Consider the following 11,342-nt stretch of genomic DNA (forward strand, 5'->3'; position numbering starts at 1 on the left):
CCCTTAGATATATTGGGGTGGAGCGGGTCAACAAACTGTTTAGAGGAGGTGATCATGGTAAAAAGCTTCTCCAACGGGAAACTTTTTGGATTTACTATTTAAACACATTATCTCCTTATGGTCTTAATGAAGATTTTGACATAAAGCCATTCTTATGAGTACATTTGTGTTCGAGCCATGCTTACAATGAGCACATTTGTGTTTCTGCATGTAGGCTATGTATGTTGATTGTTTTCTCCATACAACTGTTCCCTTAATTGAGTAATGAGTGGGGTTATTATGACTTGTAATTGTCACATGACTTGTATTTGTGTGTGTCTAATTAAGGTGATCACCTGTGTCTATTTAAAGGTGATTTCACTTCACATTGATATTAAGCCTGATGAAGACCAGAGGGTGGAAACGTTGCTTGTTTCTTAATAAATTATGGGAGTTAGCAGTGTTGCGGACATCACATTTCTTCACCTCAGTAGTCCTTCTTTGTCCAGCACCTGCCAGAAGGTGGGATGTGCACACAATAACTCTTTTTAACTAAATCCTGACTGGACATCCTCACAGATACCATTTTTCTCTAAGAAGGAATATAATTGTGAGGATACTACCTTTTCTAGTATCTTGGACAGAAAAGGGAGATTTGAGATTGGTCTATAATTAACTAGTTCTTTGGGGTCAGGTTGTGGTTTTTTGATGAGAGGCTTAATAACAGCCAGTTTGAAGGTTTGGGGGACATATCCTAATGACAATGAGGAATTAATAATAGTGAGAAGAGGATCTATGACATCTGGAAGCACCTCTTTTAGGAGCTTAGATGGAAAAAGGTCTAACATGTTGTTGGTTTAGATTACAAGTTTAAACAATTCTTCCTCTCCTATAGTAGAGAAAGAGAGGAACTGTTCCTCAGGGGATCTATAGAGCACTGTCTGATGTGAAACTGTAGCTGACAGCTGCATGGTTACAATTTTATCTCTAATAGTATCAATTTTAGAAGTAAAGTGGTTCATAAAGTCATTACTGTCGTGATGTTGGGAAATGTTGACGCTTTATTTTTTTGTTAATTTAGCCACTGTATTGAATAAATACCTGGATTTATGTTTGTTTTCTTCTAGAAGAGATTAAAAGTAATCAGATCTAGCAGTTTTTAATGCTTTTCTGTAGGATAGGTTACTTTCCTGCCAAGCAATACAAAATACCTCTAGTTTTGTTTTCCTCCAGCTGTGCTCCTTTTCCGGGCTGCTCTCTTCAGGGTGCAAGTGTGCTCATTATACGATGGTGTCAGACTGTTTTCCTTAACCTTCCTTAAGCGTAAAGGAGCAACTGTATTTAAAATGCTAAAAAGTCCATAGTTTCTGTTGCATCATCAAGTTGTTCTGAGGTTTTGGATATGCTAAGGAATTCGGATATATCAGGACATGTCAACACCCCCACTTGCTCTCACATTGTTATTTCATCATTCTACAGCTAATATATACAAAGTTCATAAACCGAACATAAACAAATTAAATTTAATCAAGTCAAGCTTTCATGTTGGTTTAGTTAGTACATCTGCAAAAATATCTTCAGTTGGACAGTACTCCAGACTAATTCTGCCTTCATTAATTACTGACCTCACAAAATGGTATTTAATGTCAACATGTTAATATCTTTGTCTATACACAGGATTTTTCACTTAAGCTATATCACACTGTCTTCATAGACTATAGACTCATACATTATACCATCAATGTTTTGAAACAATTTCTGCAAGTATAAACACTCCTATATAGTTGCAGCTAATGCCATATACTCAGCTTCACATGTGGAAAGTGCAACAGTAGGCTGCCTTTTGTCTTCCATGAGACCAATGGACTATTTCTGTTTAGGCTAATGCAGTAACCTGTAGTACTCCGTCTATCATTAACATCTGCTGCCCAATTTGCATCGCTGTATGCATGTACGTTGTCATTTGCACCTTTCCTGTAACACAGTTCTTTGTCATTGGTGCAAATATCTCAAAACACGCTTTACAGTATTCCACTGTTCTATAGTTGGCTTATTAAAATATTGTGCCAGTTTACTAACTACAAAACTTAGGTCTGGCCTTGTTCATGTTGCCAGGTAAATTAAGCTACCTACTGTTTCCCTGTATTTCTTGACATCACCCATTACATCAACATTCTCAGTGTAATTTAGTTTCTGCTCACAAGGGACAGCTCTGGATTTACACTTTTGCATGTAAAAGTTTTCAAGTAGTTTCTCAACATACCCGTGTTGTGACATTTTGACAAAATCAACACCTTGGTCAAAGTTAATGCCAAGAAAATTTGTCCATTTTCCTAAATCCTTCATTCTAAACTTTAACATGAGCATCTCTTTCATATTTTTAAGCACACTCAGATCACTGGCAGCAATAATCAACTCATCAACCCAAATAATTATGAAAACTTTCTCAGTTTTTATATCTTTTGTGTAATCACAATGATCAGCTGGGTTTTGAACAAACTTGTTTTCACATAGGTATTCATGTAACATTTTGTTCCAGTTTCTGCCAGACTGTTTAAGTCTGTATAGTGATTTTTCTAGTTTACAGACCAATTTTTCATTGCCTTGAGATTTTACCTTGTAACCCTCTGGCTGTTCTATATAAATCTCACATTCTATTGGAGAATGTAAATATGCTGTTTTTACATCCATCTGATGAACAATCAAATTTTCTTCTACTGCTTTTTGCATCAACACTCTGATACTAGTCATGCTAGCAGTTAGAGAAAAAGTCTCATAATAGTTTACACCTTTCTCTTGACTGTACCCTTTAGCAACATATCATGCTTTGTACTTATGTGATCCATTACAATTTTTCTTAATTGCATAGACCCATTTACCCCCCACTACTTTTTTACCATCAGGCAGGTTAGTCAGGGTAAATGTAACATTTTCTCTCAATGAGTGCATTTCCTCATCCATAGCTTTAACCCATTAATTTGCATTTACTGATGTTACAGCTTCTTTGTAGGTTCTGGGTATATTACACACAAGTCTGTAACAGTAATCAGTATTAGCCACATCACCTTTAATACCAAAAACATAGTCACTCAAATAAGTTGGCTTTTTCCTGTCTCTTGCAGGGTTTCCCCTTTCAGGTTTATCTTCTTCCTGTTGTGTTTGGTTACTATACACTAATGGTTTTTGAGTACTTTGTTAATTAAAATCTGATTCTGATTTCAACCATCATCTATCAGTATAGGCTCAGTACTTTTGGATACAAACTCCACTAGTCTGCATTTCTGCATAGTACCTTCTTGCTGTTAGGATAGTAGATCATGTTTGCCGGACTATTCTTGTCTTATCCAACAAAAATACCCTTCTCACATCTTGAATCCAACTTTCCTAACTTCCCTCTGTCATGAATGTAAGCATAGCATGCTACTCAGAATTTCTGCATCCTTGAAATGTTAGGCTGTCTACCTGTCAACATAAAGTAAGCTGTCTGTTTAGTGTGATTATTGAAACATTTGTTTCTCACTACAGCAGCTGTCTGGACTCCATACATCCACAATGTTCTTGGTGACCTACTTTCTATTAACATGCATCTAGCCATGTCAAATAAGGTTCTCCAGTTCCGCTCAGCCCTGCCATTTTGGTGTGGAGAGTACGGCGCTGAGGTCTCATGTCTAATACAGTTTCTGCTTAATAATGCCTGGTACTCCCTTCCTGTAAATTCTGTACCATTGTCAGACCTTATGGATTTTACGTTTCCATATGGAGCCATATCGGCAAGGAATTTTTACTCTGGCATCACTCTTGTTTTTCAAAAAGTAAACAAACACTGCACTGGAGTAATCATCTGTGAAAGTGCATACTTATGACCTTCTCTAGATGCTGGGTCTATAGGCCCTGTTAAATCTGTATGTATAATTTCTAGGGCTGCTTTGCCTCTTGCATCTGACCCTCTGTATCTAGTTTGAATAAACTTTACTTTTGTGCAAATTTCACAGCATGGGATAGGTTTATCCATTCCCTTAATTTGCATACCGACAACAACTTAATTGAATTATGTCCCCATGATTGCAGTGACCTAATATTTCATGCCATGTCTGCAAATCATAACACTTCTTACAATGATCAACACATTCATTACATTTATTCATTTAGCTGATGCTTTTATCCAAAGCGACTTACAATTGCTATACAGTCGTGGCCAAAAGTTTTGAGAATTACATAAATATTAGTTTTCAAAAAGTTTGCTGCTAAACTGCTTTTAGATCTTTGTTTCAGTTGTTTCTGTGATGTACTGAAATATAATTACAAGCACTTCATACATTTCAAAGGCTTTTATCGACAATTACATGACATTTATGCAGAGTCAGTATTTGCAGTGTTGGCCCTTCTTTTTCAGGACCTCTGCAATTCGACTGGGCATGCTCTCAATCAACTTCTGGGCCAAATCCTGACTGATAGCAACCCATTCTTTCATAATCACTTCTTGGAGTTTGTCAGAATTAGTGGGTTTTTGTTTGTCCACCCGCCTCTTGAGGATTGACCACAAGTTCTCAATGGGATTAAGATCTGGGGAGTTTCCAGGCCATGGACCCAAAATTTCAACATTCTGGTCCCCGAGCCACTTAGTTATCACTTTTGCCTTATGGCACGGTGCTCCATCGTGCTGGAAAATGCATTGTTCTTCACCAAACTGTTGTTGGATTGTTGGAAGAAGTTGCTGTTGGAGGGTGTTTTGGTACCATTCTTTATTTATGGCGGTGTTTTTGAGCAGAATTGTGAGTGAGCCCACTCCCTTGGATGAGAAGCAACCCCACACATGAATGGTGTCAGGATGCTTTACTGTTGGCATGACACAGGACTGATGGTAGCGCTCACCTTTTCTTCTCCGGACAAGTCTTTTTCCAGATGCCCCAAAAATCGGAAAGGGGCTTCATCGGAGAATATGACTTTTCCCCAGTCCTCAGCAGTCCATTCACTATACTTTCTGCAGAAGATCAATCTGTCCCTGATGTTTTTTTGGAGAGAAGTGGCTTCTTTGCTGCCCTTCTTGACACCAGGCCATCTTCCAAAAGTCTTCGCCTCACCTCACGTGCAGATGCGCTCACACCTGCCTGCTGCCATTCCTGAGCAAGCTCTGCACTGGTGGCACTCCGATCCCGCAGCTGAATCCTCTTTAGGAGACGATCCTGGTGCTTGCTGGACTTTCTTGGACACCCTGAAGTCTTCTTTACAAGAATTGAACCTCTTTCCTTGAAGTTCTTGATGATCCTATAAATTGTTGTTTTATGTGCAATCTTAGTAGCCACAATATCCTTGCCTGTGAAGCCATTTTTATGCAACGCCATGATGGCTGCACGCGTTTCTTTGCAGGTCACCATGGTTAACAATGGAAGAACAATGATTTCAAGCATCACCCTCCTTTTAACATGTCAAGTCTGCCATTCTAACCCAATCAGCCTGACATAATCTCCAGCCTTGTGCTCGTCAACATTCTCACCTGAGTTAACAAGACGATTACTGAAATGATCTCAGCAGGTCCTTTAATGACAGCAATGAAATGCAGTGGAAAGGTTTTTTGGGATTAAGTTAATTTTCATGGCAAAGAAGGACTATGCAATTCATCTGATCACTCTTCATAACATTCTGGAGTATATGCAAATTGCTATTATAAAAACTTAAGCAGCAACTTTTCCAATTTCCAATACTTATGTAATTCTCAAAACTTTTGGCCACGACTGTACATATATGTGTTCTCCTCATTATGGACAACAAACTGAGCTGAGTCACATTTATATCTGACAGTTGACAGTCCACACTTTTCTATTTTTACATCATGACAAGGATAGCTTTTGACAGGACATGGTGAGGATATCTGATGAAACATGGAAAAATTAGAAAGAAATTAGAACCCGAATTCCGGAAAAGTTGGGACGTTTTTTTAATTTTAATAAAATGAAAACTAAAAGACTTTCAAATCACATGAGCCAATATTTTACTCTCAATAGAACATAGATAACATAGCAAATGTTTAAACTGAGAAAGTTTACAATTTTATGCACAAAATGAGCTCATTTCAATTTTGATTTCTGCTACAGGCCTCAAAATAGTTGGGACGGGGCATGTTTACCATGGTGTAGCATCTCCTTTTCTTTTCAAAACAGTTTGAAGACGTCTGGGCATTGAGGCTATGAGTTGCTGGAGTTTTGCTGTTGGAATTTGGTCCCATTCTTGCCTTATATAGATTTCCAGCTGCTGAAGAGTTCGTGGTCGTCTTTGACGTATTTTTCGTTTAATGATGCGCCAAATGTTCTCTATAGGTGAAAGATCTGGACTGCAGGCAGGCCAGGTTAGCACCCGGACTCTTCTACGACGAAGCCATGCTGTTGTTATAGCTGCAGTATGTGGTTTTGCATTGTCCTGCTGAAATAAACAAGGCCTTCCCTGAAATAGACGTTATTTGGAGGGAAGCATATGTTGCTCTAAAACCTTTATATACCTTTCAGCATTCACAGAGCCTTCCAAAACATGCAAGCTGCCCATACCGTATGCACTTATGCACCCCCATACCATCAGAGATGCTGGCTTTTGAACTGAACGCTGATAACATGCTGGAAGGTCTCCCTCCTCTTTAGCCCGGAGGACACGGCGTCTGTGATTTCCAACAAGAATGTCAAATTTGGACTCGTCTGACCATAAAACACTATTCCACTTTGAAACAGTCCATTTTAAATGAGCCTTGGCCCACAGGACACGACGGCGCTTCTGGACCATGTTCACATATGGCTTCCTTTTTGCATGATAGAGCTTTAGTTGGCATCTGCTGATGGCACGGCGGATTGTGTTTACCGACAGTGGTTTCTGAAAGTATTCCTGGACCCATTTAGTAATGTCATTGACACAATCATGCCGATGAGTGATGCAGTGTCGTCTGAGAGCTCGAAGACCACGGGCATCCAATAAAGGTCTCCGGCCTTGTCCCTTAAGCAGAGATTTCTCCAGTTTCTCTGAATCTTTTGATGATGTTATGCACTGTAGATGATGAGATTTGCAAAGCCTTTGCAATTTGACGTTGAGGAACATTGTTTTTAAAGTTTTCCACAATTTTTTTACGCAGTCTTTCACAGATTGGAGAGCCTCTGCCCATCTTTACTTCTGAGAGACTCTGCTTCTCTAAGACAAAGCTTTTATAGCTAATCATGTTACAGACCTGATATCAATTAACTTAATTAATCACTAGATGTTCTCCCAGCTGAATCTTTTCAAAACTGCTTGCATTTTTAGCCATTTGTTGCCCCCGTGCCAACTTTTTTGAGACCTGTAGCAGGCATAAAATTTTAAATGAGCTAATTAAGTGGATAAAAGTGTAAAATTTCTCAGTTTAAACATTTGCTACGTTATCTATGTTCTATTGTGAATAAAATATTGGCTCATGTGATTTGAAATTCCTTTAGTTTTCATTTTATTAAAATTTAAAAAACGTCCCAACTTTTCCGGAATTCGGGTTGTATTTAATAATAAAAATAATAGATTATTTCTTTTATTTTTGAAGTTAACCGTTATAAATATAATGGATAAACTTGCAACAACTTGCCATTATCTATTCCCCACTGTTAAGCAGTAATCAAGGATAATGCATACACATTGTGATACTTCACTATCACACAAGGAAGAATTCATGGAGTATTAAGAATACTATATATATAAACTAATTAGCAACAATCAGTGTAAAAATGTCCTCCTCACCCCCGTGTCTTGCTCCTCAGGTACTGGACATTAGTAATGTGCATGCTCTTGGTTTTAATGCAGTACAAGATCCACGTTGATCATTCCTGCTACATTCTCAGTTATCCCTCAAGTGTTTGTAACAATAAAGCAAATGGCTTTTCAAAATAATTCATCTAGTAACTCCCTTTACATATATATATATATATATATATATATATATATATATATATATATATATATATATATATATATATATATATAAAGGCATATTTGTGATTAAATATATACAATACTAACTTTCTGGTGTATTGTTGTTCCAGATGTCATTAATCTGATAAAAAAAATGTATGTTTTAAGTAAAAAATAATCCTGGTAATTAATAATATGTAGTTTTTCAAGTGTAGAATAAACACATATGAGCCTACCTAGTAAAATTATGAATTTACCAAGAATTTTCAACACAATATTCACCATATTCATTTTATTGAAGCATAGACTATAAAGATGATAAAGTAGTGTGACGAGTGGGGCAGGGCCGAGAGACGTGGGAACAGGAGCGAGGCCGGTGGAGTGATTGGAGATGAACGACACCTGTTCGACCCACCGGTCTCGAGTCCCACTGAGGAGATGGAAGGATATAAAACAGGAGCGATGACAGTGAAGGACGAGAGAGGACCAGGCCTGGGTTTTAGTTTGTGTTTTGATTTTTATTTGTGCGCGTCAGTCGTCTGTGAGGGGCTGACGCGCTGTTTTGTGTTTATTTTTGATCATTAAAATATCATTTGATTGTCCGCCGGTTCCCGCCTCCTTCTTCCCGATGATTAGGAAGGTTTTATTCGTTAAAAGTAGCATCAAGACAAACATGATTCAAGGAAAATAATAATGGATCAAAAATTCATTAATATCATAAATTAATCAGTTCACACAGATGAGTGATGAAATGTCCTTAAAAGTCACACAGTCCCATCCAGTCAACTGTGATACAGATCATGTGATACTGTTTCAGAAAATAATGATTCCTTATCATCACATCTAAACTTGTTTCATCTCATCATCATAATCTTCTTCTCTCGTGTCTGGAAACAGTTTGTGGTTGATATCCAGTGTAGCCTTTTCTCAGCCAGAGGATCTCTCAGTCCTAACATCCCATTTTCAGACAGTTCCCAGACCTGGTCAAAGTAAAACAAAAAACACAAACAATTCAGATGAAGTTGTATAATGGACAGAGCTCAGCTTATGTTCTGCGTGATTTTAGCAGGGTGAGCAACTATGACCCTTGTAGTATTGTACACTTACCATTTTTCAAGCTGTTTTGAGACCTTTTGAGAATCTTTTTCTCTGAAGACAATTTACCACATCCTCTTCTTTCACTCCTTTCAGGAGCATCACTTGGTAAAAAACCCCTCATTTGGCTGATGAGATCATCTGTACAAATTAAAATCCTGCAATAAAAATTTCATTCTGCAAGAATTAAGAAAAAGTTAGAGGCAAAGGACTTGCTCACGAGACACCTCTTAGCATGTGACAGAAATTTTTGCCACTAGAATTCATCTATTGTTGCAGTAAATATGTCTTTTTCCTCTAGAATCTTTCTCCAAAGTTCATGACTTCTCTCACAAATGTGTTTTAGTCTGTGCAGTGTAAGGCCTGGCTTCAAACCAATCAACTATCAATCCACAATTTATAACACAACATTTACAAAACAATGAAATAATGTAAACCACTTTTATAAAACTTCTATTCTTTTATTTAAGACAAACAGGTGGTGTTTCTTTTTTAAACTTAGATTTAAAAATGTTCCAGTCACAATTTGCCAACATACTGTAATTGTAATAGCTCTATCAAAAAAAAAAACATATTAGAAAGAATAATTACGGCTGACATGAACAGTCCTGTGAGATAAAATCATAAAGTGTTGTAACACATAACACAGCATTGCTTCAACACACATACCAGTGGACTTCCGTTCGTTTGAGCACAATATGGACGTCTTCATTCCTCATCCTGAGCAAATAATTTCCTTGGTCTTCCTTATCTTCTGTGAAACAAGATAATCTCTACTTACTCTGTGTGCAATTAATATTGCTCATTAAACATATAATTAAGTTAATTTAAAATAAGATTCAGACCAGAGCATTTGATGAGCAAATGCTGATTAAAAAAAACTCTAAACAAATGTACCTGGTAAGAGCTGATCATGGCAAGATTCGCTGAGACTCAGTAATAGCTCTTTTAGTTTTTAGGAAGGTTTGTGAGGGTTGGCTCTTAAAAAACTTCTGAAAAAGAAGAACAGCATTATCTGCAAACAATCCTGAATCAACTTACTGTGTGTATGTGGTGGGGGGGTGGGGGGGGGGGGGGGGGTTGGACCATAAAAGCAGCCTCTGTAAAGATGCTGTATAATTACATGTTAAATGCATGCATTAATAAAAGCAAGTCATTAATAACAAGCTATATTCATATGAATTATTTAAAAAATTATTACAAGCTAACAGGACTGTTATCAGTAGTGCGCAAGTCTTAATAATACCAAAGCGCAGTGCCTTTAACACACACTTAACCCACACTATCTTCAATACCACTCCAGAGCTCTATACCAGGCTTAGTGTATCTCATCATGCATCATGTTTTGGAATAAATTGTGAGACTTTTTGCCGAGATCTCACAAGGGGTCACGGAAACCTTTCCAATGTATGTGAAATATTAATAATAATAATAATTAGATATTGAAAATAATTTTTTCACTTAATTAGAAGCACCAAAAATTAAATTGTCCTCTGTAATAGGGACTAATGAAAATAGATTTAGAATTTATTTTAAAATGCACAGTTGAATAATAAAAAAGAAATCTCTGTAAACACTTAAGTGTGTCCCATAAGGCAGTGGTTCCCAATCCTGGTCCTGGAGAACCCCAACACTGCACATTTGAGATGTCTCCCTGATCAAACACACCTGATTCAACTCATCAGCTCATCAGTGTAGACTCCAAGACCTCAAAAGTGTGTTTGTCAGATAAGAGAGACACCAAAACCGTGCAGTGTTGGGGCTCTCCAGGACCAGGATTGGGAAACACAGTCATCAGGTCATGAAAAGTTCGACACACACTTTTGGTCACCATGCTCATTCGAACATTTGGGCTAAACACAGGAAATACATCAACTAAGTAATCAAGTGGTAAGGTGCAAAGATGGCAAGTGTGGGTATTTGGACAGTGCAAAAGTTTAAGAAACAACAAATGCTGTGCAATTTATAACAGCAGTTTGATAAAAAGGTAAAACTATCACAGACTTACTGCTGCAAATGTCTGCCTCTGCAGCTTTCTGTCTTCTCCATTTCTGAAGGAATACCTCTCCAGAAACACCACAGGGATGACTGCTTCCTTTACATCTTTTCAGCAATATATATATATATATATATATATATATATATATATATATATTAATAAAAATAAGAAGGGGGGGGGGGTAGATTAAAATAGAATTATAAACAGAATTTTAATAATGTTTTGTGAGCAAAATATTTAAAATATTAACTGATATGATTGAACTGCAATAGGGGAAAAATGTGTCCTTTTATTTATTTACTTTTTTTGGATTTACATAAAAAGGTATCAAAAGCATGGTACAGTAAATGTGTGATAT

At 37.2% G+C, this 11,342-nt stretch overlaps 1 long non-coding RNA gene across 1 annotated transcript in view; it reads right to left on the reverse strand.

The window, feature by feature from the left end:
* LOC132151317 (uncharacterized) overlaps positions 1–11,097 on the reverse strand; it is a 66,599-nt gene extending 55,502 nt beyond the window's left edge. The window contains exons 1-2 of the long non-coding RNA XR_009436375.1: positions 10,994–11,097; positions 9,883–10,012 (exon numbers count right to left, since the gene is read on the reverse strand). This is a non-coding gene — a long non-coding RNA (uncharacterized LOC132151317). The remainder of the gene's footprint in view (positions 1–9,882; positions 10,013–10,993) is intronic.
* Positions 11,098–11,342: the final 245 nt, after the last annotated feature.

This window comes from Carassius carassius, chromosome 10, assembly GCF_963082965.1.
Source record: "Carassius carassius chromosome 10, fCarCar2.1, whole genome shotgun sequence".
In the NCBI taxonomy this organism is placed as follows: Eukaryota; Metazoa; Chordata; class Actinopteri; order Cypriniformes; family Cyprinidae; genus Carassius; species Carassius carassius.